Consider the following 18,201-nt stretch of genomic DNA (forward strand, 5'->3'; position numbering starts at 1 on the left):
GTAAAGGTCATGGTGTTGTGATCACTATCACCGAAATATTCTCCCATTTCGACTTAGAGAGAAACAGATGGATTTTTCTTGTTAATAAATTTTGAAGATGAATGATGTAGATAGGTGAGGGAAGTGCAAGGTTAGCAACAGAAAATGGTCTTTAGTAACACAAATCAGGCACAATTTCTGATATTCAGTTGTATTTCAGTGAATGGAAGTAAACCTCAGGCCCATTACAAAATCCAAATCTTTTCCCAGAACTAGATCTTCACAAGCTGAGCCACCTCTCATGTTATATTAATTTCCTTGAGTTCATAATAAAGTTATAAGGGTATGGGATAACTCAAAACTGATGCATGAGTTGTCATAGAGTTTTACAGGATGAAAACAGACCCTTTGGCCCAATTCGTCCATACTGACCAGATTTTATAAACTGAACTAGTCCCACTTGCTTGTGGTTGGCCCATATCTCTCTAAACTTTTTTATCCATGTACCTGTACAAATGTTGGAATTGTACCCGGCTCTACCATTTCGTTTGGCATCTGTGTACCACCCTCTGCGTGAAAAAGTTCCTCCTCATGTCCCTTTTAGATCTTTCCCTTCTCACCTTAAACCTTATGCCCTCTGCTTAGGACTCCCCTACCCTGGGGAAAAGTCCATTCTTGTACAGCTGATGTCCCAGTTCCTGTACCCAATGTTTTGACCAATGTTGGAAGCATTATAGTGCCTTCTTCACCACCGTGTTTACCTGTTGACATCACTTTGAAGGAACTATGTACCTGTATCTCTAGTTCTCTCTCAAAACTCCCTACCATTAACTATAGAAGTTTTGCTCTGGTTTGTCTTGCCAAAATTCAACACCCTGTATTTATTTGTATTAAACTCTGTCTACCATTCCTCAGCCTAATGGCCCAGTTGATCAAGACCCAATTGTACTTTTATATGATCTTTATTACTATCCATCTATATTTTGGTGTCATCCACAAACTTACTAACTATGCCTCTATACTCTCATTGCTATTTTATCCACATTAGTTCTGGGTGACTCAACGTTTTATAAAATCCCTACAATGTAGAAAGAGGCCATTTGGCCTATTAGTCTGCACCAAACTTCTTAAGAGCATCCCACCCAACCCACCGCAACCCTATCCCTATAACCCTGCATTTGATATTGCTAATCCACCTAGCCTGCATATGCCTGGACACTACAGGGCAGTTTATCATGGCCAATCTTCCTAAACTTCTCTGAGTAGATCAGGCCTCTATCTCCTGGAATTTTATACACAAGGAGGTGATCAAATTGGTACTCATAATTCTTAAGGAGCTTAACAGAACCAGTGCTGAGATGTTTCCCAATGCTGAGGAAGGGGGTCACAATCTCAGGATAACAGGTCAACAATTTAAGATTTAGACGAGGAGAAATTTCTTCACTCAGAACGTTGTGAATCTTTGGAATTTTCTACCTCAGATTGTTATTGATGCCCAATATTCAATATACTTAAGGCAAAGGCTCATAGAATGTTGGATACTAAGGGGATTAGGAATATACTGATCATGTTATAAGTTGGAATTGAGTTAGACGGTTGGCAGTGGTCTTGTTGAATAGTGGAAATGACCTGCTGTGCTCCTATTCTTCTGTTCTAGTACTCATATTTCTTTTGCTGAACAGACAAAACCCATTTTCAACAGTGCACGAGCTATAACAAGACAAGATTGCCACAGGGTAATGGAATCTTCCCACAGACACAGCAAGCTGAAAATATCTAAGTTTATATAGAAAAGAATTGGTGCTGTGCCAACTGACATTATGTAAAAGATAAATGCAGACATTTCTGTACTTATTACACGAACTCCAGTCAACAATATCTAGAGCAAGACTGGATTTTGTTTCATAGCTACATTCACAGTTCTGATGATTAAGGTTTCATCTATGTGTCATTTTCCGGCTAGTTAGAATATTCCCATTATAGCTCCAATTGGTAGGAACTTTACCCAATGTAATTCAATTACTTCCTAATAGGCTTTGGCAAAAACACATTTTCAGGTGTAGTCCTATGAGTAAATGTCGACGTCAATTAGAGCTTCAATAAACAAGGGCTACAATATCTTCCATATTTTATATGACTTGTTAAACTTTTTATTTTGATTTATATGGTCATTAAAAATACGAGGCTTTCGTAGGGACAGAAATTGAGATTCTGTGGCTTATTATCCTTATTATTATAGTCAAAATGTAAGAAACCTGTACTGAAATTACAACCCACAGCTGAAAGTTTTAACAATTGTGTACACATTAAGCAGAACTAATGTGCAGTTAGCTGGTGTAAATTAATACCACATGCACATGTCAAAATCCTGCAATGTTTTCATGGATTGTCACATTGGGAGTCTAACTCAAGCACTGATTTTGAAGGAGGATTATTCTTTCATTTGTGACCATTGCTGGCAAGCCACATCACTCACCAGTCAACAGTTTCTATCAAGCAGGATTCATAGCTGACGTTCATTTGTCACTTCATACCCTTGTACAGTATAAACTGCTACATCGTGCAGCTTATATATGTTGCTAGCTGTGTAACCAAACAGATCAATTAAAAAGATTCCTCCCTTATACCAGCTGCCGCATATATAAGTAATCAACGCTCACACTCTCCACCCTACACTCATACCACCAAGGGTCCTTGTGACTTTTTCTTTTCAGATGCTAGAGCAATGCAGCCTGGCCACATAGTGCAAGAAGGGCGTGACAAATAAGACACAACCATGAAACTCAATTTCATACACATGCTTGCCAGCTCAGATAGTAACATTGAGTGCAATTTGCGAAATAGTGTCAAATCTGCATGTTGTGAGAGACAGCAAGCATGTGTGACATTCCCAGAACATTAGCTTGGGCTTCTGGATTATTGGTCCTGTAACATTACCACTATTTTACTGCCTCACAGTTCTAAACCAACCACTCTGCAAATGTCCTTTCTGATACCAATCAGCCAGCTAGCCAGTCCACACTGTTGCCAAGATGGTGATGTCTGAAATCAGGCCTTCAAGGCTGAGATTCACTCAGCATTGTCCTTGTTGTTCTTCAAGGTCAGCTGCAGCTCCTCCACCGAAAGTTAGCAGCCTTCCAACAACTATGATGCAAAAGGATAGAACAGACCCAGAGCACAAGACAGGCAAAGAGACAAGGAGGACAGAAGGAATGTACAATGGGAGTATACTGGCATTAGTGGAATGATTTAGTTTATAAATTTGGAATTGCTAAGTTTGTGCTACTGACGATTTTTGCATTACATCTAAACAAACATTGTGATGGTCAGTAAGAGAGGAAAAGTCAAGCTAGTGTGACTGTTAATAAATGGGGAACTGAGATGGTCTATGTTTTCATTGGACTTGAAGGAGTTATTTGTGGATAATCCAGGCACAGGCTGCTGGTTGACCTCATTGCTGCATTTTCCTTTCGGCTCCTGAACTGTTCATGGTATAGTTGGTGGTAGGACTATCCCCTCTTGACTCTGGTGTCAATGTTAAGAAACCACAGGGAAATGTCCCTAAGACCATGTACCATGGTGCCATCATGTGTAAATAAATAGAAGTCTCGATGCTGACTAATGCTATTACCTGGATGGATTAACTTAGAAATAAGTACAAATTTAATAAATTCATTTAAGGAAAATGTCTTTGTGAAATAAAAGGACAATGTGACTTATATATTCTTGATGCTGTTATGAATCTGTGTTCTGTAATAATGATAGATTCCTTAAATGCTCAACTCCAGAATAAATTATAGAATGGATCTGAGGAAGTGTCATGCCAGACTCAAAATGTTAACACTGTTTCTCTCCACACAAGCTGCCAGACCAGCTGGGTGTCTCCAGCATTCTCTGTATTTATTTCAGATTTTCAGCATTCAGTTTTGCCTTAATTCCAGGACAAATGGTGTCAGCTAATATCTGCAGACGTGCAAAAGTGGAAACTTTCCCAACTGAGGGAGGGTCACTCGATGTGAAACGTTTGTCTCCACAGATGCTGCCAGACCTGCTGAGCTTTTCCAATAATGTCTGTTTTTGTTTCTCATTTACAGCTTCAGCAGTTCTTACGGTTTTTATCTTGCTGCCCACTTCTGTGATGAAAAAGGCAGAGGACTTTACAGGGTCAACAGTCCTGGGTGAGATCTTGCTATTTCTGCAGCCTAAGTCAGACTAGTAGTCTGTCCAGTTTGATTTCTTTTTGACTTTGTGTTGTGATTTGGTAAGATTGTTGCAACCAGGTAAGGAGGAAGAAAGCGGTTCCCCGATTCATCCATTCATCACTTAACCATAACAGGCTTTTCCTTTAAAATTTAAAGAGGATATGCTTTGTCAATTTTCTAAGTGTGCCACGATTTATACTTTAAAGCTATAAAGAATTTACGCAAAGAACAACGCAAATTAATCAAAACTATTTCCCAAGTTAATAAAGGAATTTAACACCATTCATATGGTCACACATATTTGTCTTGGTCCATAAAACATGTAAGTGCACTTGGCAGAAGAAGAGGAGAAGCTTACAAGGCTTTTATAGTCCATTAAAGTTAAACCTAAGGAAAATACTGTTAGCAGGGACTTGACTACTCTCAGTGTGATGAGTTCAATGTTGAGGCCATTCAGTTCAGTTGTTCTCGTGAATGCAGTTGTACTGAGTGGAGTCATAGAGAAATACAGCATGGAAATAGACCCTTCAGTCCAACTCATCCATACCAACCATTTATCCTAAATAAATGTTGTCCCATGTGCCAGCATTTAGCCTATATCCCTCTAAACCCTTCCTATTGATATACCCATCCAGATACCTTTTAAATGTAATTGTACCAGCCTCCACCAGTTCTTCTGGCAACACATTCAATACGTGCACCACTCTTTGCGTGAAAAGGTTGCCCCTTTAGCACCTGGCATAACCATAGGCCACCTCAAAGAGATTGGTTATAAGCAAAGTATTTTGGCACATGGATACTGTTGAAAAGTAGCAGAACAGCACAGCAAGATCCCAGGATCAACTGTAATGACCAGACAGCCGGGTTGAGTGTGAACATTTATCAGTCTGGGTAGCAGTGTTTGCTCACTTGCACCTGTTAGAAGCTACATATATTCATACACAGAGAATTCTTGGCAGAACAAGAGCACACAACATACATTTTTCAACTGAACAAAAACTCAGCGGACAACCTTTCCTTGGTGCATTCTGTAAGGCTTTCACCAATCAGCCAACTGACCTGGCTTGAATTTAAACAAATATTTAGAGGTTAACTACTCTCTAACATGTTCTCCATACCAAAGCTTCTACCAATCAGAGTCCACTTGCCAACCAAACAGCATCCTCTTTTCGTGCAAGGTTAGTTGTTGATTCCTTTGAGATTTAGTATTCTTCATGGTGTGTCTGATGAGTCCAAGAGGATAAACATCTTCAGCATATCTCCTCTTCTCAGCAGAACACTCTGACTCTTCTTCAACATTATGCCATTGGCCCTTCAACATTCAGTTTCACACCTGTTCAACATCTCTCATCCAAAAGACAGCACCTTGGACAATACAGCACACCGTCAGTACAGCATATCATTTACTTTCAAAAGTTAGAATCAGGACTGACCAAATTAGCTACTGACTGAGAGATCTGTGTGCTATCAATGAGGCACCATAGCTGGCACCAATTATTCAAATCAGCAAATGAACTGATCTGGAAATCTCCTAAGTTCATCAGTGGTACCAAGGAAACGCTTTGATGACCCTTTGGTCACTATTGATAATAGATTCGTAAAATCCCTCAAGTGTCACTGACAAATAAAGATGTCATAGACCTTGAATCTGTGCAATCTACTTAACGTTAGCATTATCAATTCACCTGAAATAAATATAGAAAGTGGTGGGAATGCTCAGTATCTGCAGTGATAGAAACCATTAACTTTTCATAGAAACATAGGAGTGGAGCAGTCCATTCAATTCCTGGAGCCTACTCTATCATTCAATTGGATCATGGCTGATCACTACCTCTACTCTGTTTGCCAGGAAATTCCTAAATGCCTTCATATCATCAGTATCAATCAATCTCACTTCCTCAGGTAGTTCATTCCATACGTGCACCACCCTCTGTGTAAAAATGTTACCCCTTAAATCTCTTTTAAATCTTTCCCCTTTCACCTTAAACCGAAGCCCTCTCGTTTTGGACTCCCCTCCCCTGGGAAAAAATGACTTTGGCTATTCAGCCATCTTTGCCCTTCATAGTAGAACATAAAATTCAATTGATAAATTTGGAATTTGAAAAGTGAGGAAGGCTGGCCTCACTAATATTGGCCATGAAACCATTGTTGACTGTTGTTAAAAAACCATCTGATTCACTAATGTTCTATAAGAAAGGAAATCTGCCATCCTGACCTGGTCTAACCTACATGTTAATCCATATCCATAGCAATCTGTTTGATTCTTAACTGATTTTAAAAATTCCTTCGCCTGCCCTTCTGTTTGAGGAGAATGAGGTTTGTGCAACAAATGCTGGTCTTGCCAGAGACACCCACATCCCATGAAAGAGTAAGGAGAAAGTATTGGGTGTACATCACAACAGATCAGAAAATAGTATGGAAGATACCAAGGATGAGTTGGGAAAATATGGTGAAATGAAGGATGAAACCTGAGATATAATAGGCAGACTGAAAGAATGAAAGCTGAGGAAATCAAATAAATTAGAATTAAAATTAACTTTATTATGACATGTACACAAATGAGTGAAAAGTCCACAAGTCATCACTAATGGTGCTACCTTAGGTACAAATGTACCGAGGAACAGATTCTTAAATTCAGATTTTTTGAGAAAAACAGATTAGAAAAATAAAGAAATAAAAAGTTCAGCATTACAGATCATAGGAATAAATTAGAAAAATAAAGAAATAAGAAGTTCAAAGAAACTGTCCTTCCAAATTGTACACAGCTGAGTGAATTAAGTTGTACATGACTCATCCCAATTTGCATTTAGCACTTCATAAAAGACTTAAGTGCAAGGCTCTGATAGAAATTGTTTTTGTATAATTTCAAAATGAAGAACCAGATCAGTGCAGTTTAAAAAGTGTTTTTTAGATTGCATCACCACTGAATAAACACTTTATGTCTTCTGCTGGTAGCCTAGTCACTGAATGCAATCAGGATACTGTCTGTCCTGTACTTCAGAAGTGCAGCCTGTGCTCGATAAAGATTTGTTCAAGGTTAACGTGCACTTAACAATTTCAACTACAAGCAATGTTTAATTTGAGACTTATATAAAAAAAACAACTGCAATGTTTACACAATTACATCTCCAAAGAAAAGCAACAGTTTGAACTGCCAGCTTTATTTCAGAGAACCACAGTGTCATATCCAATGAAGGTATGTCCTAGCCATACCTTTAAACATAGACTTTATCCATATAGGACCTCCTGGATTGCATTTTCTTTTAAAAGTGGACATTTAAAGGTGGCGAACATTGGGAGTTTGAATCTACTTCTGCCAGATCTTCAGGAGTGAAATATCTTTTTCAATTGACCCTTAATGACTGCTTTTTCATAAGATGAGTCAACACCCTGGGTGAATTTGATTTATTCTTCTGCTTACAACGTGTTAAAGTGCACTATCCTTTCTAATTGTATTTTTTTCTCAAGTGTGTGCATTGTGTGGGGTCTGATTTTGCATTTGAATTTTGAGGTACAATGTATGAATCCTTGCTTTCAATGTCCAAAAGCTTGCTGTTGTTATTTAAGAAATGGCTACACGCTCAGAGGTTGAGAAACATGCAACTTTCTTTCCAAAAAACACACTGATTACAGATGGTAAGGGAAAAGGTTAAAAAGTTTCAGTTTTTTCCTATCGCTGTCTGTAACAGCAGTTAAATAAATAAATAGGTTCATAGAAAAAAATCACAGGGTACCATTTCATTGAAAAGGAATGGAGTTCTGACTGATTTCCTAACCTGTATTCATTCCTCAATCAATATCATTGAAAGACCATCTGATTATTACCATTTTGCCATTTGTGGGATCGTGCTGTGCACAAATTGTAAGCTGCATTTCCTCTATTAGCACTCTTGAAAATTATTTAATTGATTGTACAGCACTTTGAGACATCCTGAGGCTGTGAAAAGCTAAAGATAAATGCAGAACTTTATTCTTCACAGAGGTAGGCACATTGATGAAGGAATCAGAACTTGATTATAAACCATTACTGCAATTCAATGGTAACACCTTGGGTGCAGGATTGATTGTGTTTTATGCTTTTTACAACGGAATCCTCCTAATTGATCACCTATAACATCAGGCAATGTATCTGCCAATACTGTGGGCAGCATCCCCTGCTGCAGTCTAAAGTGAACATTCTGAAATTTATAGCAATAGAATGCTCATGATACATTGAACTTCCACAATATTTTTCTACCATTGTCATTTCAAGTTGATCAGCTTTAGAATTAGAATTAAAATTATGCCATTTATTAGAACAAACAAAATATAATTGGCTGACGTTTTGGAAAGACTGTTATTTTCTGCATAGACTGTTCTGCTATAACGCGCGTTTTGGTAATGCCAATTCGCTGTAACGTAATTGATGAAGTGGAGACACTGTTTCTAAAGCATGAACTTTTAAAACATATGTTGGCTGTAATGATGGACAAGCCATACCTGTATAATAGAGTTGAATTTCATCGTGCATGGATTCAGAACACTGTAGCCAAAATGCATCTGGGAAATGCTCTGATGAGTACTATATAAGATAATAGTTCTGGGGGAGTTAATCTTCCCTGTTACGTTGAGCTCAATTCGATTTGATAATGTCACAAGGTGGAGGTGGTTGAGATCTGCATACACACCAAATGGAACAAATGGAACCTGTACAGCTCCTGAGAGCCGTTAGTAACTATTCTTGACTAGTCATGCAAACTTATTGCTTTTGTGACATAAACCAGGTTGTTAACTGAGACAAGTGTCTCTTTTGTTTAGACTCATTGATGGTCTACCCTCTTCCACAGCCAACTACACAAGCTCTATCAGCAGTATAGACAAAGAACTTATACAATTAATAGTAGGGTCCTGGGTAGTGTTACAGAATGGACATCTTAGAGTTCAAGTACATAATTCTTTGAAATTTGCATCACAGGTAGACGGAGTGGTTACGCAATGTTTAGCATACTTACCTTCATTGCTCAGACCTTGAGTATAGGTTTTGGGATGTCATGTTGAGGTTGTACAGGACATTGGTAAGGCCTCTTCTTGAGTCTTATTCTGGGAACCGTGTTACATAAAAGATATTATTAAGCTGGAGAGGGTTCAGAAAAAAAATTATCAGTATGTTGCCAGGAATGGAGGGTTTGAATCATAAAAATAGGCTGGGTCTTTTTTCACTTGGTGACCTTATCGAGCTTGATAAAATCATGAGGGGCATAGATAACATGAATAGCAAAGGTCTTTTTCCTAAGGTGGGCAGAGATCTTCGTAGAGAAGTCACTACAGGGAGAAATTGAAGACTTCAAAAGCAAAGTTAGAGATCCCTCAAGGAATGGGGAAATGGTTGAAAGACTAAGGAGGGAAGAGATTAACAAATATACTTCTCACCTCTAACAACAATCAGGTCAGCACTGTGAATAGGCTCCAAACAATACAATGAAAAGGCCAGAAAAGTAATTTAGGTAAGGACCGCGGTACTGGGAAAACTTCCTAATTTATTTCAGGAGTAGAAGTGAATATCTATAGAAATTAAGGGAAAGATTCCAGCAGAAAAGGGAAGGTTAGAAGAAATTTAAGATTCAAGAGGGCAGAGGCTCAGTAATTGATTTTGGTGGGAAGATTTGTCAATGCAGCAGCCAGAAAAACTCATTTAGTAATTTAGTGCAGAAGCAAGTTCGTTGTGTTATGAACCATGAAAGGTGGGAAAATGTTCATTTTGCCGGGAAGAAACAGAAAAACACCTTCTTGGCTTCAAAATACAGGAAAACCTTGGAAAAGATATAAGGTCACAATTTAGATCAGCACAAAGGTAAAAGAGTGTACTAAGACAGCGTTGCAAGGAAACAGAGTGAAAACATGAAAGTAGTATCATAGAATCCCTACAGTGTGGAAGCAGGCCACTCAGACCCACCCCATAACCCTGTATTTTCCATGCATCCACCTAACCTGCACATTGCTGGGCAATTTAGTACAGCTAATCTATACATTTTTGGATTGTGTGGGGATATGGAGCACTAAGGAAACCCACACAGACACAGGCAGAATGTGCAAACTCCATACAGACAGTCACCTGAGGCTGGAATTGAATCCAGGTCCTTTGCACTGTGAAGCAGCAATGCTACCCACTGAGCCACTGTGCTGCTCAGTAAGTCAATCCATATCAAACATTTAAAAGAAGTTAAGGTTTCAGTGGAAGAATTTAAGAGAGACATGTGGTGATGCAAAGTTTGATAAAACTGGCAAAGCGGCATGGTGGCATAGTGGTTAGCACTGCTGTCTCACAGCGCCAGAGACCCGCGTTCAATTCCCGCCTCAGGCGACTGACTGTGTGGAGTTTGCACATTCTCCCCATGTCTGCGTGGGTTTCCTCCGGTTTCCTCCCACAGTCCAAAAATGTGCAGATTAGGTGAACTGGCCATGCTAAATTGCCCATAGTGTTAGGTGTAGGGGTAAATGTAGGGGAATGGGTCTGGGTGGGTGCGCGTTGGTGTGGACTTGTTGGGCCAAAGGGCCTGTTTCCACACTGTAAGTAATCTAGTAAAAATACTGGGCAGAATCTAGCAAATTTAACAGCAACAAAATTTTAAACAGCATTGAAGAATACAAAAATACAAACTTAAAGAAGATCAAATTACAATGGTATTGAGATAATACAGATATAAAACTGTGTTATAGTGATAAAAATGAATAACCATATTAAAGAGCAATGGACTGATACATTACTCTTTCAAAAAGATTCAAGGTCAGAGATAGACATCTTGGAGAAGACAATTCTTATGATACAGAATTGCTTCAATATTAAACACCAAGGTTGAGGCTTTACAATTTAGTACACTATTGTACTCAGCAAGTAAAATCCTAGATATTAAGTGTCAGTGTCAATATTGTGGAACAGTAAAGCCTCAGAATGACCAGCCATGAGTGAAGAATACTGCATCTGTAAAACTGTAGGTCACTTCCACAAGATGTGCAGACATAGGACATGGTTACAAGGTAAAAAAGAAAGTTCCACATACAAATGGTTTAACATGTTGGAACGAGCAGCAACCTTACAGTAACACAACTGAGGTGTGAAAGAAACTCATGACTAGTCAAACAGTTATAGAGGATGACTGAAGATCTGTAATCTGATCAACGAATTGAAAAGATGAGCTGTATGTAGTTCCGATGCCCACAGTTTCAGGAAATGGTCAAGAAGAAGAAATTGCCTGATCAAAGCATGCAGGCTACTATAAAAATAAAGAAGATACCTGTTTCAATCAGAAAGCTATTGCCTGGTGCAGAAATGAATGATGAAATGAGGAAGAAAATGTTTGTTGCAACAAAGTTGCTGCCTTCTATGATGGAATTTCACAAGATTAAAATTTCTCCAGATGATATTATGGGACAACCATCTAAGCTAGCAGTGAAGAGTTTTCCTGCAAAAAGAACTAGGAGACTAGGAGACCAGTACTCCTCCAAATGAGGTAATGGACCAAGGACTCATTCTACCAGGAATAACATCCTTGGTGAAGAATATCCAAGAGATGAAATCTCTTCCATAAGAGAAAGGATCCACAGATCAGAATCGAAGCTACAGTCCTCAAGCAAAAGACCTAAGAAACATCCATGGATCCAAGATGGCGGCGTCCCAGTAAGACTGAGTCTATAGTGCTCCTCCCAAGACTTGGGCACAAAGAAACATCCATGATCATAGAGCATTCTGGGAAAATTACAGAATGGCCAGATCTCAGTATGTGTGGTCAGAAAACTTGGAGGGGGTGGGGTATTGAATACTGAGGCAATATAAAATTATATTCATGCTTGCATTATTGCTAAAAATGTGGATTAAAGCTTGGGGGTAGATTTGGGATAAGATAATGGTTCTGAAGCAGTTAACATTCATCACATTAAACTCCATTGATCTGATCATATCGTGTATTCTTTGGGTGGAGCCAGTTGACTTCTGTACGCATGTGCAAAGGAAGCAGATCAGCTCGCAAACGTTCTCAGTAACTAAAAGAGAACAGAACAAAAACAGGAATTGCTAGAAAAGCTCAGCAGGTCTGGCAGCACCTGTGGAGAGAAATCAGAGTTAACCTTTCAGGTTGAGTGACCCTTCTTGAGACCTGAGTGTGCCCGACTAGTAATGTAATTTTATTACTGTTATTCAATAAACTATTTTATTGACTTAGACAAGTGTTTCATCAGTTTAGACTTACCAGTGGCCTGTCCTTGACCACTAGTAATTAGACAAGCCATGGACGCAGTATGGAAAAAAGGAAGATTGATGGTAGTAAACTACTTCAGTCACCACGGAATCACATACTAGCAGTGAGAGCAAATATGTTAGAAATTACTTTGCATATTTACAAATTCTACATGAGGGAGCTCAATAGGCTAAAGCAATAGAATAGAATTACTTATTCCTTTCTATTGTTAAATATTCTTTGCTATGCTTAAGCATTGTAACCTGGTCCAGTTTTACTAATGAAGCTGTGCATGGATTTATTAACATAAAAAAAAGTATTTTCGTAACAGTGCCCAGCCCACTGCCTGTAAGCAACCTGATGCAAATTCGTCAAAGACATCTTTAAGTAAAACCTACACTGAACCATTTCATTATTTCACTGTCAGAGGAGGTCTTGCAAAGCAGTTTGGGTTTCATTCATACCTCTGAGTCACAGGCTCTGGGTTTGTGTCCAACTCCAGGATTTGATGGCCGCAGAAGATAGATTCCTAACATAGCCATCAAGGTAATTTTTTTAAAAATTAGTTCATAAGATATGAGCATCGCTGGCTGGCTGGCTGGAAATCACAAATATGCTGGATCAAATAAGTCTGGCAGATTTCCTTTCCTAAAAAGACATTAGTTAACCAGATTGGTTTTTGCATCAATGACAATGGTTAGGGCAACTTTTAATTCCAAAGCTTTATTGATTCAAACTTCACCATCCGCCATGGTGGGATTCAAACCCATTTCCTCTGTGTGTCAGCATGGGATCTGAACAACTCGTCCGGTGACAATAACATTAATTACCACCTCCCCTCAAGCTCCAAAATTTGCAACCCATGCTAATTACAACCTTTTTATTCTTATTCTTTGCTTCCTAGGAACTGGGCATCTTTAGCTGGGCCAGCATTTATTGCCCATTCCTAATGGATTCTTGAGAAGGTGTTGGTGAACTACCTTCTTGAATTGTTGCCGTGCTTGTAGTATAGGCACATCCACAGTGATGTTAGGATGGAAAAATGGATCTAGGAATGGCAGAGATTTCTGGTCAGCCATTTGATGGAAAGAGCATCGGATCCTCTACCATCACCATTCAAAGCTCAAGAATACAATATGCACACAAAGGTGTATGTTGCCAAAGCAACTTATGCTTCCTGAGTGAACTGTAACATGCCACTACCATATTAGTCAGTATCTTAGTAAATTAACCAAGTTGAGACATTCAAAGAAATGAATACATTTTGTGAAGATAATAGTGACATGGTAGGGGGCAGAGGTGTGATTGATCAGAATGATCATGGAAAATCTAAACGTTAAGTAGGCATTTCATGTAATTCACTTACACTTAAGCCTAGATATTCTGATCAGGATCAGAACTACTGTGTCCAATGTTTATTTGGCAGAAAATGGTGCACTTACCTGGTTACTTTTAATGGATCTGACTTCCAACACAGCAGCATGAAGAACTCTTTCATCGCAGGAATCCACACAGCAAATGACAAAGTGAATTAGTGCAGAACTTTATCCCCTTTTATTTGCAGCGTGGTTATAAGTATAAATGTCCAGTATCAATACTAATGGATAGGTCAATGAGTGAATGAGCAGGGCTGGTAGACAAATAAAGTAAGTGGGTAAGTAGGTATGGTGGCAGGTGTGTGAGGTGATAGGATATAGCATGACAGGATGGGTAGGCTGATATAAGGGTAAAGTAGCAGGTGTGTGAGTTGGCAGGTAGATAGGTATGAACAAGGACACCTTCACTATCTGATGACTGACAAATGGTGCTGAGCATTATGCAATCATCAATGAACATTCCCATTTCTGACCTAATGATGAAGGGAAGGTCATTGACAAAACTACTGAGACTGGTTGGACCTAGGACATTACCCTCAGGAACTCTTGCAGTGATGTCCATGGGCTGAGATGATTGACTTCCAGTTATTACAACCATCTTTGCTTGTGCTTGCTATGATTCCAACCAGGGGAGAATTTACCTTCAAATTCCCCATTAACTCCAGATTTACTAAGGTTCTTTGAAGACATATGGGGTAGAATGCTGCCTTGATGTCAAGAGCAATTAGTCTCACTTCACTTCTGGTCATGATTTGGAGATGCCGGTGTTGGACTGGGGTGTACAAAGTTAAAAATCACACAACACCAGGTTATAGTCCAACAGGTTTAATTGGAAGCACACTAGCTTTCGGAGCGACGCTCCTTCATCAGGTGATTGTCACCTGATGAAGGAGCGTCGCTCCGAAAGCTAGCGTGCTTCCAATTAAACCTGTTGGACTATAACCTGGTGTTGTGTGATTTTTAACTTCACTTCTGGTGTTCAGCTTCTTTAGTACATGTTCAGACCAAGTCTGTAAGGAGAACGGGAGCCGAGGGCCCTGGCAGAACCCAAAGTGACCATCAGTGAGTAGTTAATTTCTTTGTTATTGCCAGTTCATAGCACTGTCGACAGCCCCTTCCACCACATTGCCAAAGATCAGGAGTAGATTGATGGGGCGGTAACTGGCCCATTTGGATTTGTCCTATATTGTGCGTACAGGATACACTTGAGTAACTTTCCACATTGTTGGGTAGATGCCCATGTTGCAACTGTACTGGAACAGCTTGGAGAGAGCTGCAGCTAGTAATGTGGCACAAGTGCTCTGTACAAGTTGTTAGTACCCATAGCCTTTGCAGTATTGATCAGCTTCAGCCATTTCTTGATTTCGCATGAGTGAATCAAACTGGTTGTTGAATATTTCTATTCTTCAGTCTAAACAGCCATAATCATTTCCAAACGTTAATGTTGTTTTTCTCTCTCCATTGATGCTGTCAGACCTGCTGAGTTTTTTCCAGGAATTCCTGTTTTCATTTCAGATTTCCAACCTGAGCTGTATACCAGAGGTGAGAGTTGATGCAGATGAGGCAGCAGCATAAGGTAGACCACCTACTGGGAAGGATTTTCCTGGGAAGGAACCGAGGGATCAGTTAAAGTGTGTTTGCTTTAACACAGGAATATCAAGAATAAAAGTGATGAACTTAGAGCCTGGATCAGTACCTGGCGCTATGATGTTGTGGCTATAACAGAGACATGGGTTTCTCAGGGGCAGGAATGGTTGCTGGATGTTCCAAGGTTTAGAGCATTTAAAAAGAATAGGGAGGGGGGAAAAAGCAGCAGGGAGATGGAAGAAAGCATAGGTCGGCAGATTTTGGAAAAGTGTGGACGTAGTAGGGTTGTTGTAATGGGTGACTTTAACTTTCCCAATATCGATTGGAACCTCCTTCAAGCAGAAGATTTGACTGGAGCTGTTTTTGTAAGGTGTGTTCAGGAGGGTTTCCTAACTCAGTACGTTGACAGGCCGACGAGAGGAGAGGCCATTCTAAACTTGGTGCTCGGAAACGAGCCGGGGCAGGTATCAGATCTTGTGGTGGGAGAGTCGCCAGGCTCGGACCAGATTTGTCCTCGGATGCTTTGGAAAACGAGAAATGCAATTGCTTTGCCACTTGCGAAGATCTTTGCATCCTTGCCCTCCACTGGAGTCGTATCTGAGGACTAGAGAGAGGCAAATGTAATTCCTCTCTTCAAGAAAGGAAATAGGGAAATCCCCGGCAATTACAGACCAAATGTAATTCCTCTCTTCAAGAAAGGAAATAAGGAAATCCCCGGTAATTACAGACCAGTAAGTCTTACGTCTGTCGTCTGCAAGGTGTTAGAAAGGATTCTGAGGGATAGGATTTATGACCATCTGGAAGAGCATGGCTTGTTTAAATGCAGTCATCACGGCTTTGTGAGGGGCAGGTCATGCCTCACAAACCTTATTTCGGCACAACATCGTGGGCTGAAGGGCCTGTTCTGTGCTGTACTGTTCTATGTTCTAACATCTGCAGCATTTCCAACAAAATCAAGGAGTGCTGGATAAGAGTCATTGAGCTTGAAGCATTAACTGCTTTTCCTCTCTAAGGATGCTGCCAGACCTGTTGTGTTTCTCTCTGTTTTTGTTTCAGATTTACAGCACTCACAGTTCTTTGCCATATTTTGCTTTGATTTTAGTATTTAATTCACTACCATTTCTCTTCCAATGATGTCCAGCTTGAATAGGTTCATCTCTTTTCACCAATAGCATTTCGGTTTATCTCTCTAATTGGTTTTCCTTCATTGCTTTCCATTTCCCTAATGGTATGTGACAAAGTGTTTTATTTTAAATTGCTTTTATAGTCACATCTCTGACTTTGATAGATCCTATGTAGATTCCAACTTTTGCATTTCAAATCCACCCAGGATTTCATGTACTTCTGAAACATACAATATTGTTTGGACTGCTGTCCTTGCTGAATCATGACATCCTCATTCAGTGTCACATGCCATTACATGTTCACATTCAGTCTCTATCTCTGTCTCTCTCTCTCTCTATCTCTAGAAGCACCAACTCACCCTCACTCAAAACTGCCCTGGTCCACAGTTACATCTCCTTCCTTCATGTCATAGAGTCATAGAGTCACAGAGTTGTACAGCACAGAAACAGACCCTTCGGTCCAACTAGTCCATGTCGACCAGATATCCTAAATGAATCTAGTCACATTTGCCAACATTTGGTCCATATCCTTCTAAACCCTTCCTATTGATAAACCCATGCAGATGCCTTTTAAATGGTGTAATTTATCAGTCTCCACCACTTCCTCTGGCAGCTCATTCCATACACGCATCACCCTCTGCATGAAAAAGTTGCTCCTTAGGTCCCTTTTATATCTTTCCTGTTTCCCCTTAACCTATGCCCTCTAATTTTGGACTCTCCCCACCCAGATAAAAAGATATTGGCTATTCACCCTATCCATGCCCTTCATGATTTTATAAACCTCTATAAGATCACCCCTCAAACTCTGACCCTCCAGGGGAAATAACCCCAGCCTATTCAGCCTGTCTCTATCAGTCAAAGAACCATTTTTGGCTTGAAACAAAGGTGTTTCCCTTGGCTGGAGCTAGAGGACACTGACTCAGAATTAGGGATTAGCCACTTAGAGAAGAGATGAGAAGGAGTTTTTCACCTGGAAGATAGTGAATCTTTGCAATTCTCTATCCCAGAGGGTTGCGGAAGCGCAATCATCGAGCGTGCTCAAGACTGAGATTGATCAAAACTGATGATATGAAGGTAGAGGTAAGTGATCAGCCATGATCCAATTGAAGGGTAGAGTCGGCTCGAGGAGTTGAATGGATTACTCTGTTTCCATGAAATGTTAACCGTTTCTATCTCTGTAGATGGTATTGGATACACTGAGCATTCCCATCACTTTCTATCTTTATTTCAGGTGAATTGTTAATGCCGACATTAAGTAGATTCAGGATCTACAATATCTGTATTTGTCAGTGACACTTGATGGACTTTACGAATCCATTATCAATACTGACCAAAAGGATGTCAAAGCATTTCCTTGGTATCTCTGGATGAACCTTGGGAGATTTCCAGATCTGTCTGTTTGCTGATTTGGATAATTGGTGCCAGTTGTAGTGCCTCATTGATAGCACACAGATCTCTCAGTGTCACAACGCTGATCCCTTTTTTCTAAAAGCTTTTCCTTTTCTCAAGGATACTGTGTCCTTGTTTTTTTTCCAGAGGAGTCATTAAATCCTTCCCAGCTCCAAGATGATTAGTTTGGAAGAGAGATGAAAAAGGATGTTGAGAGGCCTTTTGTTTATATGTAAACAGATGAGACCAGGCCAAAGTGGTCATGTTTTAGAAGTGACCTGTACAATGAAAGGACATGGTCAGCTCTCTAGCTGAGCAGTCAGTCCAGAACTAG

This window comes from Chiloscyllium plagiosum, chromosome 19, assembly GCF_004010195.1.
Source record: "Chiloscyllium plagiosum isolate BGI_BamShark_2017 chromosome 19, ASM401019v2, whole genome shotgun sequence".
Taxonomy (NCBI): Eukaryota; Metazoa; Chordata; class Chondrichthyes; order Orectolobiformes; family Hemiscylliidae; genus Chiloscyllium; species Chiloscyllium plagiosum.